Below are 16,029 nucleotides of genomic sequence, written 5' to 3' on the forward strand. Positions count from 1 at the left end.
TTCACAGATCCCCATAAGTGTGTCATTTACAGCTCCCTCATAAGTGTGTCATTCACAGCTCCCGAATAACAGTGTTCATTTACAGCTCCCCCATAACAGTGTTCATTTACAGCTCCCCCATAAGTATGTCATTCACAGATCCCCAATACATTTTTCATTTACAGATCCCACTATAAGTGTGTTATCTTAGGAACCCACATAACAGTGTGTGATTTGCTTATCCCACAAAGGTGTATCATCTTAAGATCCCCCATAAATGCGTCATCCAGAGATCCCCCCCATAAGTGTATCATCCACAGATCCCCCTATAACAGTGTATCATTTACAGATTCTAATAACAGTCATCTACAGATTATGCATGGCAGTGATTCTGGGGTCTGATTCTGGGGTTTATATTATGCAGGGCGGTGATACTGGGGCCTGATTCTGGTGTCCGTATTATGCGGGTCATGATATTGGGGTCTGATTCTGGGGCTGTATTATGGTGGGGTCTGATTCTGGGGTCTGTATTATGGTGGGGTCTCATTCTGTGGTCTGTATTATGTAGAGCAGTGATACTGGGGTCTGATTCTGGGGTTTGTTTTATGGGGGGGTGATTCTGGGGTCTGAATTAAAATGTGTATCCATGCTAAATAAATATTTTTGGCTGTTGTGGGCAATACCCTCTCTTTTTGTATTTTCCTCTCTGTAAGTTCCTTACATCAGGGACAATAGTTTGGAAACATTCAGTCACACCCTGTGACAAGCCACATCCCTACAAACCCCACCCACAGTAAGCCACACCTATAATAAAGCCACACTCATATTTCTGACACACCAAGTGACTTAAAACATTTTTTTGGGCAAAGCACTACCAAAAGGTTGCCTATTAGAGATGAGCGAACATTTCAAAAATTCAATTCGGCCAATTCGCCGAATTTTCCCGAAAAGTTTGTTTCGATCCGAATTTGTTTGCGGCGAATTGATATTAAAAAAGGCTATTTCTAGCCTACATACAGCCTCTATAGGGGTATAGAACACTTTGCTCTTAGAATCACTGCCGCACAGCAGCACAATGACAGAGCCTGGAGGTGGCATCAGTGTCAGGAGACCATATAGTGACTGAATGACATAGCGTGGAGGTGTTGGCAGCATGAGGACACCATATAGTGGATGAATAGCACAGCGTGGAGGTGTTGGCAGCATGAGGACACCATATAGTGGATGAATGGCACAGCGTGGAGGGGTTGGCAGCATGAGGACACCATATAGTGGCTGAATGGCACAGCGTGGAGGTGTTGGCAGCATGTGGACACCATATAGTGGATGAATGGCACAACGTGGAGGTGTTGGCAGCATGAGGACACCATATAGTGGCTGAATGACACAGCGTTGACATGTTGGCAGCAAGAGGAGACCATTTAGTGGCTGAATGGCACAGCGTGGAGTTGGCTGATGCACTAGTACACTACACACCAGGGCTTCACAATCCCCCCACAAAAAACAACACAATATATGAAATTTTTGACAAAGATTTCTCATAGGTAGCACCCGCTATCCAAAACTTAGAAATTTCCAGACCCAGGCCCCGCGGCATCAGGAACCCATATATTGCCTGAAGGACACAGCCTGGAGTTGGCTGATGCACCACTACACACCCGGGCTTCACAATCCCCTCCAAAAAACAACAACATTTTAGAATTTTTTTTAAAGAAATACCTATGTGTAAGAACAAGCGCATATCCAACAGTTCACAAGACTCTGTAATGCAGGACGGTGGACCACCCAAAGACATTCTTCTCAAAAATAATAAACCACACAATGTTTGAAATTTTTTTTACAAAAACTAATTCAATATGTGTGTAAGCGCATCTGTCTCCAAAAGATCAGATCACCAAAGGACTTTTTTCGCCCAAAATGATGAAGCAGAGTTAATCCCTGTCCTTATTTATTATTTTTTTAAATTTTCATTAAAAAATCACACGCAACAAGCGTTCCGTTGTGTAACGGTTAGCATTCTGGAAAATTCAATTTTATTACTTATAAAATTATCAGTAAATAAAAAAAAAACACTACCCAAGAGTGTTTAATTACCCCATGCATTACACCAGGAGCAGTCAGGAGTAGGCCTCAGCAGTACCCAAGAGGCTTTAATAACCCCTCACCTTTGCACGACCAATTGCGAGATCAAGCAATACCAGGTGTGTTATGCCCTAAGATTTCCAGGGCCGCAGCAGCGCTCCACTGAACGGATTAGCGTGTCTCTATCTTTCAAGGACAGGTGCGTGTTGCACGCTGAAACCAGTTCGTGATAGGGATCTGAAGATTGCAATTATTTAACCTTAAAATGAGGAATTACCAGTAAGTGAGGGTCATAAACTGGCGTTGATTAAGTCCCTGCCCTTTGTACACACCACCCGTCGCTATAAGCGATTGGATTAGTTAGTGAGTTGGTTAGTGAGGTCCTCGGATCGGCCCAGGCGGGGTAGGAGAAAGCCCTGGCAGAGCGTCGAGAATTTAACGATCATTGTTGGAATTTGCATTAAGCATGTATTTAGCTACTGCTAAACATCCAAAAATTTTAGGCCCAAGGCCAGAGGCACCAGGGAGGCAAGTATTTCCTGAAAGACACAGAATGAGTCTGGAGCATGCATTTGCAGTACCCAAGAGGTTTTCATAACCCCTTTCATTTAAAGATCAATGTTTACATTTGCATTAAGCATGTATTTAGCTACTGCTAAACTTGAAAAAATTATAGGCCCAAGGCCAGAAGCTTCAGTTTTCCCCATATTAGGAGCATAGTTGTCCCCCAGATTAGGCAGCATAGATGTCACCCAGATTAGGCAGCATAGATGTCCCCCAGATTAGGAGCATAGTTGTCCCCCAGATTAGGCAGCATAGATGTCCCCCAGATTAGGAGCATACCTGTCCCCCAGAGTAGGCAGCATAGATGTCCCCCGGATTAAGAGCATACTTGTCCCCAGATTAGGCAGCATAGATGTCCCCCAGATTAGGCAGCATAGATGTCCCCCAGATTAGGCAGCATAGATGTCACCCAGATTAGGCAGCATAGATGTCACCCAGATTAGGAGCATACTTGTCCCCCAGATTAGGCAGCATAGATGTCCCCCAAATTAGGCAGCATAGATGTCCCCCAGATTAGGCAGCATAGATGTCACCCAGATTAGGCAGCATAGATGTCACCCAGATTAGGAGCATACTTGTCCCCCAGAGAAGGCAGCACAGATGTCCCCCAGATTAGGAGCATACCTGTCCCCCAGATCAAGTAGCATATATGTCCACCAGATTAGGAGTTTAGTTGTTCCCCAGATTAGGAGCATAGTTGTCCCCCAGATAAGGAGCATAGTTGTCCCCCAGATTAGGAAGCATATATGTCATCCAGATTAGGCAGCATAGATGTCCCCCAGATTAGGAGCATACTTGTCCCCCAGAGTAGGCAGCATTGATGTCCCCCAGATTAGGATCTTAATTGTCCCCCAGATTAGGCAGCATAGATGTCCACCAGATTAGGATTTTAGTTGTCCCCCAAATTAGGAGCATAGTTGTCCCCAGATAAGGAGCATAGTTGTCCCCAGATTAGGCAACATAGATGTCACCCAGATTAGGCAGCATAGATGTCCCCCAGATTAGGCAGCATAGAAGTCCTCCAGATTAGGAGCATAGTTGTCCCCCAGATTAGGCAGCATAGTTGTACCCCAATCAGCGCGGGCCAGTCAGAGCCAATTAAAGGGCCGTATGTGTCAAGCGGGCCGTACAATGCCCAGGTCTACCCCAGAGGGTTTCATAACCAACCACAATAGTGAAAATTTTGTTGTAGGAGCATGGTTAATCTACTCAGACCCATCTGTCATTGGTGGCTGGAAATACTGGCTGATCCATCCCTGATTCATCTTGACAAACGTCAGTCTCTCCACATTTTTAGTGGACAGACGAGTTCGCCTTGGGATGACTATGGCCCCGGCCGCACTAAACACCCGCTCTGATGGCACACTACTGGCTGGGCAGGACAGCTTTTCCAGGGCAAACTCCCCTAGTTGCGGCCATAAATCGAGTTTGGCTGCCCAGAAGTCCAGCGGATCTTCAACAGTTGTTGGCAGGGTCATGTCGAACCTGCTGGTTCAGGTCCTGCTTCATGTCCACCTGCTACTGATGAGTAGCTTCACTATGCGGCTGAAGGAAGCTACTCATCAGCGACTGTAGACTCAGGCTGCTGCTGATTGAGCCAGTACTGCTCCTGCCACCCCTCCCCTCCCCAGCAGCCGTGGCAGTGGAAGGTGAGCGCAGAGGGCCCCCCGAGTCAGACCTGTGAGTGGATGTACCATGTGGCTGATAGGCATCGGCCAACCGACTACGTAGAAGCTCCCTGAAGTAGGTCAGTTTGTCCTCCCTCTCAGTGGGTGTAAAAAAGGCCCCCATTCTGGGCCGGTAACGTGGGTCTAATAAGGTGGAGATCCAGAAGTCATCACGCTGACAAATTTTGACAATTCGGGGGTCACTACGCAAGCAACTCAGCATGCATCGTGCCATTTGTGACAGTGACTCGCTGGGACTACCTGCCTCCATCTCCACTGCATACTGCCACGGTGTGTCTGGGTCCTCTGTCTCGCCTCCCTCGTAATAACCCTCCAGCTCCTCTGGCTACTCCTGCTCCTCCTCTCCTGTCCAATGACCAGAAACACCGGCCATCTCATCCACCGTAAACTGTGCTCCGCTCTGCCCCTCATCATCCTCCTCCAGTTCATCCCCCACAGGACTCATGTAGCCTTCTGATGTAGGCGCAATGTCTCCATTACCGTGACCAGCCATGTTTTCAATTATTTTTTGGAGTAAATGTAGGAGTGGAATTACTTCATTCATGGCGTAATTCGAGCGACTTACAAAAAATGTGGCTTCCTCAAAGGGCCTCAGCAAATGGCAGGTGTCATGTATGAGCTGCCACTCGTTCACATTGAAGTTACACAGGGGAGTACTCCTATCTGCTGGTATCATCAAAAAATCTTTGATAGTCTGTCCAACATATGGAGGGTGGAATTCCAACGTGTGGCAACGTCACAAATGAGACAATGCTGTGGGATACCGTTCTGACGCTGCAGCTCAAGCAAAGTGTGCTTGGCGGTGTACGAGTGGCTGAAGTGCATGCGCAGTTTCCTTGCCATTGTCAGGACGTCTTGCAAATGCGGTGAAGACTTGATGAACTTCTTGACAACCAGATTCAACACATGTGCCATGCAGGGCGAATGGTTCACACTTCCTTGTCGCAGCGCGGCGACAATGTTCTTCCCATTGTCGGTCACCATGGTTCGCATTTCCAGATTTCGTGGAGTAAGCCATACTCGGATTTCTTCCCTAATGAACTTTAGCAGTTCCTCCCCTGTGTGACTCCGTTCACCAAGCAAACTATGTGAAGGACGGCTTGACACCGCTGTGCCCTACACACGTGGTACGATGAAGGGCCACCGAGATTTGGATGTGCAGTGGAGGCCGAGGACACGGGGGAGGAGGAGAAAGAGGCACACACTGTAAAAGTACCAACTGCCTGAGAGCGAGAGCGTGGAGGAGGAAGCGGTGTGACCTGTCCAAGTTGCTGTTGTGGCTGTGCAGGAACAACAGTTACCCAGTGGGCCATAAAAGACATGTATTGTCCCTGCCCGTAGTTACAGCTCCACACGTCGGCGCTGCCGTGCACTTTTGAACGCACCGACAGGCTCAAGGACTGGCCCACCTTATCTTGTACAAACTTATACAGGGCTGGTACTGCCTTCGTCGCAAAGAAATGACGGCTTGGGACTCTCCACCTCGGCTCGGCACAAGCCATCAATTCCCTGAAAGCTGCAGAGTCCACCAGTTGGAAAGGGAGGGACTGCAAAACCAGCAACTTGGACAGGAACACATTCAACTTCTGCGCCGTTGGGTGAGTGGGCGCATAATGTTGTCTCTTGGACATGGCTTCGCCGATCGATTGTTGGCGGAATGGCTGACTACGAGCGGAAGAAGCAGGAGCGCAAGAAGGAGGGTTTGACACAATGCTCCCATCGGCTGAGGTGGTGGAGGCTTGGCTGGATGACGGAGCGGATGGCCACTGGGTGATGCGGCAGGCTGGATCACTACATGGGAGCCATGGTTATCCCAGGCCGTTTTATGGTGGCGAATCATGTATTGACGCAGGGCCGTGGTGCCGAGATTGGGACCCTGGCCACGCTTCACTTTCTGCTGACAGATTTTGCATGTGACTACGCTAAGGTCCTCCAGATTCTTTATGAAGAACAACCACAGAGTAGCTGATTTTCCCACCAGCAGTCCGCACTATTTCACTGCTACTGGCGCCGTCTCCAGGAACCCCTGTTCCACTACCTCCCTAAATGATAGCTTTCCGCAAAGCAGGTGGTCTCCCCCTGGCACGTTTGGCTCCTGAATTTCCACTACTGCCACCACCACGCTGATTGTCAACTGTGCTACCGCCTTGCTGCCTCATAGACAAAGAGCAAATCTCTTCTCCTGATGATGATGAAGCCCCGGCTTCTGCACCCGGCTTCCAATTGCGATCGGCTTCATCATCATCAAAATATGTGTGCACATCACTGATGTCCTCCTCCTGTTCCACAACAGTGTCTGCCTCAGGACCCTGAACAATTGAAACACCGCCTCCCACGTCACTCTCCGCATAACTACTTGCCCGCCTTGCGGAGCAAGCAACGCATGTCTCCTCACATTCTTGGCTGCCCATTATCTGATGACTGTCCTCTATTACATCATCCTCACTAAATAGATGAGCTTAACCCAAACCATGAGATACTTCTTTGGGAGAGGGAACAGCATAGGACAAAGGCAATGGGATTATGGGGACTGATCCCGGGCCATGCCAACTGAGGGTTGTGTCTGAGGAACCCAGCGACTCTTGACTGGGGTTGTCAGATGTCGCTTGTGATGATGGGGATATGTGTACAAACCAATTGACGAGGAGAGATGGGTCGACGACACGACCGCTGGGTGTTAACGGGAGCTCAGACCTATTCATGCGACTCCTGCTGCCACTCGCCCCAAGTCTGCTGCCAACTCTGCCTGACGTAATTAACCCTCATACTGCCCCATATGTAGAAAAATAAAAAAAAGTTATAGGGGTCAGAAGATGACAATTTTAAAGGTATACATTTTCCTGCATGTACGGCAAAATCAAACCTATATAAATAGGGTGTCATTTTAACCGTATGGACCTATAGAATAAAGGGAATGTGTCATTTTTACAGAAAAATGTACTGCGTAGAAACAGAAGCCCCCAAAAGTTACAAAATGGCGTTTTTTTTTTTTTCAATTTTGTTTCACAATGATTTTTTTTCCGTTTTGCAGTAGATTTTTTGGTAAAATGACTGATTTCATGACAAAGAAGAATTGGTGGCGCAAATAAGCAATCATATGGATTTTTAGGTGCCAAATTGAAAGAGTTATGATTTTTTCAGGTAAGGAGGAAGAAATGAAAGTGCAAAAATGGAAAAAAAAAAAAACTGGTCCTTAAGGGGTTAAAAGATGAATTTTGAAATTGAATTTGAATATTTATGGTAGCCAGTGCTACCACAAAAAATTTTGGGCCCAGGCTCAGCAGCATCAGTAAACCATACATTGGCTGAATGACACAGCCTGAAGGTGTCTGAATCATGAGGATACCATATAGTGGCTGACTGACACAGCCTGAAGGTGGTTGAAGTATGAACAGATCATAAAGTGGCTGATTGGCACAGCCTGGAGGTGGCTGAAGCATGAGGAGACCATATAGTGGCAGACTGACACAGCCTGGAGGTGGCTGAGACATGAAAAGACCATATATAGGCTGAATGGCACAGCCTGGAGGTGGCTGAAGCATGAGGAGACCATATAGTGGCTGACTGACACAGCATGGAGGTGGCTGAAGCATGAAGAGACCATATAGTGGCTGAATGGCACAGCCTGGAGTTTGTGGCAGCATGAGGAGACCATATAGTGGCTAAATGGCATAGCCTGGAGGTTACTGAAGCGTGAGGAGACCATATAGTGGCTTAATGGCACAGGCTGGAGTTTGTGGCAGCATGAGGATTCCATATAGTGGCTGAATTGCACAGTCTGGAGTTGGCTGAAGTGGAAGGATACCATATAATGGCTGAATGAGACAGCCAGGAGGTGGCAGCAGCCGCATCAGGAGTCCTGAAAGAGACCCTAATTCAAGGAATTTCTGAAACTGGGGACAAGCACCTTAATCATGTTTTGCAATATCCATGGCAACAGAATGAGAGAGCCTGGAGGTGGTAGCATCAGCATGAGGAGACGATAGAGCAGCAGAATTAGAGAGCCTGGAGGTGGCAGCATCATCATGAGGAAACCATATGGCAGCACAATGACAGAGCCTGGAGATGGTAGAATTAGCATGAGGTGACCATAGAGCAACACAATGACAGAACCTGGAGGTGGTAGCATTAGCATGAGGAGTCCATAGAGCAGCACAATTATAGAGCCTTTAGGTGGCAGCAGCAGCATGAGAGCCATGTTGTCACGATTTGGCTGGCAGGAGGTGGATCCTCTGTGCCAGAGAGGGATTGGCGTGGACCGTGTTGGTGGACCGGTTCTAAATTGCTACTGGTATTCACCAGAGCCTGCCGCAAAGCGGGATGGTCTTGCAGCGGCAGTAGCAACCAGGTCGTATCCACCAGCAACGGCTCAACCTCTCTGACTGCTGAAGATAGGCGCGGTACAAGGGAGTAGACAATAGCAAGGTCGGACGTAGCAGAAGGTCAGGGCAGGCAGCAAGGATCGTAGTCAGGGGCAACGGCAGGAGGTCTGGAACACAGGCTAGGAACACACAAGGGAACGCTTTCACTGGCACAATGGCAACAAGATCCGGCGAGGGAGTGCAGGGGAAGTGAGGTATAAGTAGGGAGTGCACAGGTGATAACACTGATTAGGCCTGCTGCGCCAATCAGTGGCGCAGTGGCCCTTTAAATTGCAGAGACCCGGCGTGCGCATGCCCTAAGGAGCGGGGCCGCGCGCGACGGGACAAGACAGACGGGGAACGGTTCAGGTACGGGAGCCGGGACGCGCATCGCGAGCGGGCGCCTCCCGCGTTGCGAATCGCATCCCGGCTGGGAGAGATATTGCAGCGCACCCGGTCAGCAGGTCTGACCGGGGCACTGCGAATGAGAGGATGCTGCGAGCGCTCCGGGGAGGAGCGGGGACCCGGAGCGCTCGGCGTAACAGTACCCCCCCCTTGGGTCTCCCCCTCTTCTTAGAGCCTGAGAACCTGAGGATAAGACTTTTGTCTAGGATGTTGTCCTCAGGTTCCCAAGATCTCTCCTCTGGGCCACAGTTCTCCCAATCCACCCAAAAAATTTTTTTACCTCTGACAATCTTGGAGGCTAGAATCTCCTTCACAGAGAAGACGTCAGACGAACCGGAAACAGGAGTAGGGGAAACAACTTTGGGAGAGAAGCGGTTAAGGATGAGTGGTTTAAGGAGAGAAACATGGAAGGCATTGGGAATACGGAGAGAAGGAGGAAGAAGAAGTTTGTAAGAGACAGGGTTAATCTGGCGAAAAATGTGTATAAAAAATTGCTTTAAATCCTATAGACACACTAGAACACCAATTTTATACAAAAATAATAAACTTTATTGAGAACATCATTTAATAAAAACAGTTAAAAGGGACAGTATAGCCAGACAAAAAAGGAGTTGGTAAGGCAGGTAGTATATTGTTGGTTAGTATAAATGCAGAAATGCAAAACATGACATAGTTATTCCTAACTACAAAGTAGGGCCACCAGTATAACAACAATTACAAGTTACACATAATAGTCATGTAAAAAATTGCACCAAAAAACAGAGCTAACCTAAATAAGGAGGTCACTGCATAAATAGCCTCCAGCGAGTGGTCAGGAGAAAGGCAGGTAATGGTGTGCAATTAGAGCACAGAATATCAGCATTACCATAAGGCTTCCCCACTCACAAAGCACAGGCCGGGAGATATAAACAGTGTACCTACCTACACAACACCAGTACCCCAACGTCGTTTCGCCGTTTGGCTTCCTCAGGGAGTATGAGGAAGCCAACCGGCGAAACGACGTTGGGGTACTGGTGTTGTGTAGGTAGGTACACTGTTTATATCTCCCGGCCTGTGCTTTGTGAGTGGGGAAGCCTTATGGTAATGCTGATATTCTGTGCTCTAATTGCACACCATTACCTGCCTTTCCCCTTTCTCCTGACCACTCGCTGGAGGCTATTTATGCAGTGACCTCCTTATTTAGGTTAGCTCTGTTTTTTGGTGCAATTTTTTACATGACTATTATGTGTAACTTGTAATTGTTGTTATACTGGTGGCCATATTTTGTAGTTAGGAATAACTATGTCATGTTTTGCATTTCTGCATTTATACTAACCAACAATATACTACCTGCCTTACCAACTCCTTTTTTGTCTGGCTATACTGTCCCTTTTAACTGTTTTTATTAAATGATGTTCTCAATAAAGTTTATTATTTTTGTATAAAATTGGTGTTCTAGTGTGTATATAGGATTTATTGTTAGTCATTAACACACTCGACTCTAAATATATTGATATTATTTTGCCCTTTCTTTGGATTTATAAAAAATTGCTTTGCCAACTGAGGCGCTGAAGGAAGGCCAGGAAGAGGAATAAAATGTGCCATCTTGGAGAATCGATCAACGACCACCCAAACAACGGTGTTGCCATGGGATGAGGGCAAGTCCGTAATAAAGTCCATACCAATCTGTGACCAAGGCTGTTCAGGAACAGGCAGAGGATGAAGGAGACCAGCAGGCTTCTGGCGAGGAGTCTTATCCCGGGCACAGACAGTACAGGCCCGCACAAAATCAACAACATCAGTCTCCAGAGTCGGCCACCAATAAAATCGAGAGATGAGTTGAAAGGATTTTTTGATGCCCACATGGCCTGCGAGGTGGGAGGAGTGTCCCCACTTGAGAATCCCGAGACGCTGGCGTGGAGAAACGAAGGTCTTCCCTGGAGGAGTTTGCCTGATGGATAGAGTTGCTCGCGAATATTCGCAATTCGAATTTTATTCGCGAATATCGCATATTCGCGAATTCGCGAATATTCGCGAATATAGCGCTATATATTCGTAATTACGAATGTTCGTTTTTAATTTTTTTTTTTTCACAGTACACATCACAGTGATCATCCCTCTCTGCTTCCAGCTTATGTGGTGTAAGAAGGCTCTAATACTACTGTGTGAGACTGGTGTGCGAATTTTCGCATATGCGAAAATATGCATATGATAATTTTCGCATATGCGAATTTTAGTTTATGTTAATTTTTGTATATGCAAATTTTTGCATATGTTAATTTTCGCACACGCAAATATTCGCATATGCGAAAATAAAACGAGAACATTACGAATATGCGAATATTCGCGAATATGACGAATATTCGTCCATACATTCGCGAATATTCGCGAATTCGAATATGGTCTATGCCGCTCAACACTACTGATGGAAGCTGGAGAAGTGGAGATCAGACAGTCCGGAGGAATGATGTGTTGCGGAGAGGCTTCTACTTCAGAGGCATCAGAAGCACGAGAGAGGGCATCGGCCCTAACGTTCTTGTCAGCAGGGCGAAAATGGATTTCAAAGTTAAAACGGGCAAAGAACAACGACCACCTAGCCTGGCGAGAGTTCAGTCGTTGGGCAGACTGGAGATAGGAAAGATTCTTGTGGTCAGTGTATATAGTAACTGGATATTTTGATCCCTCCAGCAGGTGCCTCCATTCCTCAAGCGCCAATTTTATGGCCAGTAGTTCTCGATCACCAATGGAATAGTTTTTCTCCGCCAGAGAAGGTCCTAGAAAAAAAACCACAAGTAACAGCATGCCCGGAAGAATTTTTTTGTAGAAGAACTGCTCCAGCTCCCACTGAGGAGGCATCTACCTCCAATAGGAAGGGTTTAGATGGGTCAGGTCTGGAGAGCACGGGAGCAGAAGAAAAGGCAGACTTGAAATGTTTAAATGCGTCTTCCGCTTGGGGAGACCAGGACTTAGGATTGGCATTTTACTTGGTTAGAGCCACGATAGGGGCCACAATAGTGGAGAAGAGTGGAATGAATTGTCTGTAATAATTGGCAAACCCCAAAAAACGTTGGATAGCACGGAGTCCGGAGGGGCGTGGCCAATCTAACACGGCAGATAGTTTATCTGGGTCCATTTGTAGTCCCTGGCCAGAGACCAAGTATCCTAGGAAAGGAAGGGATTGACATTCAAAAAGACATTTTTCCATTTTGGCATAGAGTTGATTGTCCCGAAGTCTCTGAAGAACCATACGGACATGCTGGCGGTGTTCTTCTAAGTTGGCAGAAAAAATCTGAATATCGTCCAGGTAAACCACAACACAGGTATATAGCAGATCACGAAAAATTTCATTAACAAAGTCTTGGAAGACGGCAGGGGCGTTGCACAGGCCAAAGGGCATGACCAGATACTCAAAGTGTCCATCTCTGTTGTTAAATGCCGTCTTCCATTCGTCCCCCTCCCTGATGCGGATGAGATTATAAGCACCTCTTAAGTCCAGCTTGGTAAAGATGTGGGCGCCTTGTAGACGATCAAAGAGTTCATAGATAAGGGGTAAGGGGTAGCGTTTTTTTACCGTGATTTTATTAAGTCCGCGGTAATCAATGCAAGGGCGTAGGGAGCCATCTTTTTTGGACACAAAAAAAATCCAGCTCCGGCAGGAGAGGAGGACTTGCGGATAAACCCCTTTTTTAAATTCTCCTGGATGTACTCCGACATGGCTTGGGTTTCTGGAGCAGACAGAGGATAGATTCTGCCCCGGGGTGGAGTAGTACCCGGGAGGAGGTCAATAGGACAGTCATAAGGCCTGTGAGGAGGCAAAGTCTCTGCTTGTTTTTTGCAAAAAACATCAGCATAGTCCAGATAGGCCTTAGGAAGACCAAATACCGGGGGGACCCACAGGGTCACGACTGTGAGTACTGGGAACCGGTTTGAGACAGTCCTTGTGACAAGAAGTACCCCAGTTCTTGATTTCTCCTGTGGACCAATCAAGGGTTGGGGAATGGCGTTGAAGCCACGGTAATCCAAGAAGAATTTCTGAAGTGCAGTTAGAGAGGACCAAAAATTCAATTTTTTCATGATGGGGTCCGATGCACATTAGGAGAGGTTCCGTGCGGTAATGCACGGTACAGTCCAATCTTTCATTGTTAACAGAATTGATGTAGAGGGGTCTGGCGAGACTGGTCACCGGGATGTTGAACCTGCTGATGAGAGAGGCCAAAATAAAATTTCCTGCAGATCCGGAATCCAAGAAGGCCATAGCAGAGAAGGAGAAGGTAGAAGAAGATATCCGCACAGGCACAGTAAGGCGTGGAGAAGCAGAGTTCACATCAAGAGCTGTCTCACCCTTGTGCGGAGTCAGCGTACGTCTTTCCTGGCAGGGAGGGCGGATAGGACAATCCTTCAAGAAATGTTCGGTACCGGCACAGTACAGGCAAAGATTTTCCATGCGGCGTCGTGTCCTCTCTTGAGGTGTCAAGCGAGACCAGTCAACTTGCATAGCCTCCACGGCGGGAGGCACAGGAACAGATTGCAGAGGACCAGAGGAGAGAGGAGCCGGGGAGAGAAACCGCCTCGTGCGAACAAAGTCCATATCCTGGCGGAGCTCCTGACGCCTTTCGGAAAAACGCATGTCAATGCGGGTGGCAAGATGAATAAGTTCATGCAGGTTAGCAGGAATTTCTTGTGCGGCCAGCACATCTTTGATGTTACTGGATAGGCCTTTTTTAAAGGTCGCGCATAGGGCCTCATTATTCCAGGATAACTCGGAGGCAAGAGTACGGAATTGGATGGCGTACTCGCCAACAGAAGAATTACCCTGGACCAGGTTCAGCAGGGCAGCCTCAGCAGAAGAGGCTCGGGCAGGTTCCTCAAAGACACTTCGAATCTCCGTGAAGAAGGAGTGTACAGAGGCAGTGACAGGGTCATTGCGGTCCCAGAGCGGTATGGCCCATGACAGAGCTTTCCCAGACAGAAGGCTGACTACGAAAGCCACCTTAGACCTTTCAGTAGGAAACTGGTCCAACATCATCTCCAAGTACAGGGAACATTGCGAAAGGAAACCACGGCAAAACTTAGAGTCCCCATCAAATTTATCCGGCAAGGATAATCGAAGGCTGGAAGCGGACACTCGCTGTGGAGGAGGTGCAGGAGCTGGCGGAGGAGAAGCTTGCTGGAGCTGTGGTAATAGCTGCTGTAGCATCACGGTCAGTTGAGATAGCTGATGGCCTTGTTGCGCTATCTGTTGCGACTGCTGGGCGACCACCATGGTGAGGTCGGCGACAACTGACAGCGGGACTCCAGCGGGATCCATGGCCGGATCTACTGTCACGATTCGGCTGGCAGGAGGTGGATCCTCTGTGCCAGAGAGGGATTGGCGTGGACCGTGTTGGTGGACCGGTTCTAAGTTGCTACTGGTATTCACCAGAGCCCGCCGCAAAGCGGGATGGTCTTGCAGCGGCGGTAGCAACCAGGTCGTATCCACCAGCAACGGCTCAACCTCTCTGACTGCTGAAGATAGGCGCGGTACAAGGGAGTAGACAATAGCAAGGTCGGACGTAGCAGAAGGTCAGGGCAGGCAGCAAGAATCGTAGTCAGGGGCAACGGCAGGAGGTCTGGAACACAGGCTAGGAACACACAAGGGAACGCTTTCACTGGCACAATGGCAACAAGATCCGGCGAGGGAGTGCAGGGGAAGTGAGGTATAAGTAGGGAGTGCACAGGTGATAACACTGATTAGGCCTGCTGCGCCAATCAGTGGCGCAGTGGCCCTTTAAATTGCAGAGACCCGGCGCGCGCGCGCCCTAAGGAGCGGGGCCGCGTGCGCCGGGACAAGACAGACGGGGAACGGGTCATGTACGGGAGCCAGGACGCGCATCGCGAGTGGGCGCCTCCCGCGTCGCGAATCGCATCCTGGCTGGGAGAGATATTGCAGCGCACCCGGTCAGCAGGTCTGACCGGGGCGCTGCGAAAGAGAGGATGCTGCGAGCGCTCCGGGGAGGAGCGGGGACCCGGAGCGCTCGGCGTAACACATGTCAACTGAGCGTTGAGTCTGAGGAACCCACCATTTGTTGACTCGTGGTGTCGGATGTCACTTGGGATCAAGTGGATGACCGATTGAACCGATCAATCATGGCTATTGGGTTGCTGGTAGAGACACGACTGCTACCTGACACCGGGAGCTCAGACCTCTTGCTGCCACACGCCCATACTCTGCTGCGACCTCTGCCAGCCCCAGATGAATTTAGGCCTCTGCCACTCCACTGTGCATGTCCTGGCACTACTCTGCCTGACATACTTATTGCGTATATGAGGGGAGTATAATACACTTCACTACACTTAACCCCTTAAGGACTCAGGGTTTTTTCCATTTTTGCACTTTCTTTTTCTCCTTCTTACCTTTAAAAAATCATAATTCTTTCAATTTTGCACCTAAAAATCCATATGATGGCTTGCTTTTTGCATCACCAATTCTACTTTGCAATGACATTAGTCATTTTACCCAAAAATGTACGGAGAAACGGGGAAAAAAAATAATTGTGTGACAAAATTGAAGAAAAAACGCCATTTTGTAAATTTTGGTGCCTTTCATTTCTGCGCAGTACATTTTTCAGTACAAATGATAACTTCTCTTTATGCTGTAGGTCCATCCGATTAAAATGATACCCTACTTATATAGGTTTAATTTTGTCCTACTTCTGGAAAAAATCATAACATCATGCAAGAAAACGTATACGTTTAAAACTGTCATCTTCTGACCCCCTATAACTTTTTAATTTTTCTGCTTACGGGGTAGTTTGAGGGCTCATTTTTTGTGCCATTTTTAGCGGTACCATTTTTGCATTGATCTGAATTTTTGATCGCTTTTTATAATTTTTTTCATGATATAAAAAGTGACCAAAAATACTCTATTTTGGAATTTTTTTGTGCGCACGCCATTGACCGTGCGGTTTATGTAAAGATATATTTTTCTAATT

This window comes from Hyla sarda, chromosome 2 (genome assembly GCF_029499605.1).
Source record: "Hyla sarda isolate aHylSar1 chromosome 2, aHylSar1.hap1, whole genome shotgun sequence".
NCBI classification, from domain to species: domain Eukaryota; kingdom Metazoa; phylum Chordata; class Amphibia; order Anura; family Hylidae; genus Hyla; species Hyla sarda.